Source organism: Galeopterus variegatus, unplaced genomic scaffold, assembly GCF_000696425.1.
Source record: "Galeopterus variegatus unplaced genomic scaffold, G_variegatus-3.0.2 Scaffold59271, whole genome shotgun sequence".
Classification (NCBI taxonomy): domain Eukaryota; kingdom Metazoa; phylum Chordata; class Mammalia; order Dermoptera; family Cynocephalidae; genus Galeopterus; species Galeopterus variegatus.
This window is the reverse complement of record NW_007785382.1, coordinates 33-2,729: the sequence shown is the minus strand read 5'-3', so window position 1 is coordinate 2,729 and position 2,697 is coordinate 33. Positions and strand designations below refer to the sequence as shown.

Sequence of the window (2,697 nt, the reverse complement as noted above, 5' to 3'; positions counted from 1 at the left end):
AATCCTTGATCCATGAGCTGTAGGATAAATATTGTGTTAGCAAGCATTAAAATAACATTAAGCTCCTTGAACATCTCCATCAGAGATTGAAGACGACTAAATGCATTGTCAGTAAGCGGTAATATTTTGAAAGAAATCTCTTTTTTTTTTTTTTTAGCAGTAGGTCTTCACAGATGACTTAAAATATTCAGTAAACCATGCCGTAATCAGACGTAAGGTCATCCAGGCTTTATGTTCCATTTATACAGCACAGGCAGAGTAGATTCAGTGTAATTGTGAATGATACTAGGATTTTCAGAAAGGTAGATGAAGATTGGCTTCAAAGTAATATCAACAGATGCATTAGCCCCTAGCGAGAATGTCAGTATGTCCATTGAAGCTTTAAAGCCAGGGATTGACTTCTCTGTAGCTATGAAACTATTCGATTGCAACTTCCTCCAATATGAGGCTGTTTCATCTACTCTGAACATCTTTTGATTAGTGCAGCCACCTACATCAAAGATCTGAGCTAGATCTTCTGGATCCTTTGCTGCAGCTTCTACAGCAGCACTTGCTGTTTCACCTTGTGCTTTTATGTTCTGGAGATGGATTTTTCCCTTAAACATAATGAGCCAGCTCTGTTAGGTTCAACCTTTTCTTTTGCAGATTTCTCACCTCTCTCACCTTTCACGGAACTGAAGAGAGTTCAGACCTTGCTCTGGATCAGGCTGGCTTCAGGGAAAGTTCGGGGCGGTTTGATCTTCTAAGCAGACCACTAAAATTTTCTTTTTTTTTTTTTTTTCTTTGCTTTCTTATTAATTTGTTCACTGGAGTGGCACTTTTAATTTCCTTAATGAACTTTTACTTTGTACTCACAACTTGGCTAAGTGATGCAAGTGGACTATTTTGGATTTCGACACACCTTCCTCACTACATTTAATTATTTCTAGCTTTTTATTTAAAGTGAAAGACATGTGACACTTCACTTGAACACTTACAGGCTGTCGTAAGGTAATTAATTGGCCTAATTTCAACTTCATTGTGTCTCAGGGATTAAGGAGGCCAAAGGTGAGAGAGAGAGAGGCTGGTCAGTGGAGCATCAGAACACACACAACATTTATTAAGTTCACTTTCTTACATGGGTGCGGTCCACAAAAATTTTAACAATAACATCAAATATCACTGATCAGAAATAACTATATTATATGTAATAATAAGAAAAATGTTTAAAATATTGGCATAATTACTAAAATGTGACACAGAGACATGAAACGAGCACAGGCTGTTTGAAAACTGTCTCGATAGACGTGGTCAATACAGGGTTGCCACCAACCTTCAATTTGCAAAGTGCAACATCTGTGAAGAGCAATAAAGCCAAGTATAGTAAAGTGAGGCGCATCTGAAATTCAGAATCCTGAAGCCCCTGAGTAAAAAGTAGTCATCTTTGGTAGATGCTAAAACCTGATCTCTTACCTTAACAGTTGTCATTTATAAAAACCACTTCTCTGAGTCTATGAAATAGAAATTTAAACTAACCAACTCTTTAGCAAAACCAAAGATAGGAAAAAGTCTGTTATATCACACAGCTTTCATATTGTCCTGATTCTTTAACTCACTACATGTAAGACTGTGAACAAGGTCTTTATTCCTCCAATGTGCTATTCATAAGTTATGATACAAAGGGATAAAATGGTCTGTATTATAGAATTTTAGGATTACTTACTGAATTAACAAATAGAATGTGCCACGAATCACAGATCCCATTTCAAAATAAATATCCAATATATGTAAGTAGCGGGGCCCTTTTAATTTCCTTAATGAACTTTTACTTTGTACTCACAACTTGGCTAAGTGATGCAAGTGGACTATTTTGGATTTCGACACACCTTCCTCACTACATTTAATTATTTCTAGCTTTTTATTTAAAGTGAAAGACATGTGACACTTCACTTGAACACTTACAGGCTGTCGTAAGGTAATTAATTGGCCTAATTTCAACTTCATTGTGTCTCAGGGATTAAGGAGGCCAAGGTGAGAGAGAGAGAGGCTGGTCAGTGGAGCATCAGAACACACACAACATTTATTAAGTTCACTTTCTTACATGGGTGCGGTCCACAAAAATTTTAACAATAACATCAAATATCACTGATCAGAAATAACTATATTATATGTAATAATAAGGAAAATGTTTAAAATATTGGCATAATTACTAAAATGTGACACAGAGACATGAAACGAGCACAGGCTGTTTGAAAACTGTCTCGATAGACGTGGTCAATACAGGGTTGCTGCCAACCTTCAATTTGCAAAGTGCAACATCTGTGAAGAGCAATAAAGCCAAGTATAGTAAAGTGAGGCGCATCTGAAATTCAGAATCCTGAAGCCCCTGAGTAAAAAGTAGTCATTTTTGGTAGATGCTAAAACCTGATCTCTTACCTTAACAGTTGTCATTTATAAAAACCACTTCTCTGAGTCTATGAAATAGAAATTTAAACTAACCAACTCTTTAGCAAAACCAAAGATAGGAAAAAGTCTGTTATATCACACAGCTTTCATATTGTCCTGATTCTTTAACTCACTACATGTAAGACTGTGAACAAGGTCTTTATTCCTCCAATGTGCTATTCATAAGTTATGATACAAAGGGATAAAATGGTCTGTATTATAGAATTTTAGGATTACTTACTGAATTAACAAATAGAATGTGCCACGAATCAC

General features: G+C 36.0%; 1 pseudogene; it reads right to left on the bottom strand.

The window, feature by feature from the left end:
• Nucleotides 1-5: 5 nt before the first annotated feature.
• Nucleotides 6-862, bottom strand: LOC103584471 (annotated as a pseudogene).
• Between the last annotated feature and the right edge of the window lie 1,835 nt (nt 863-2,697).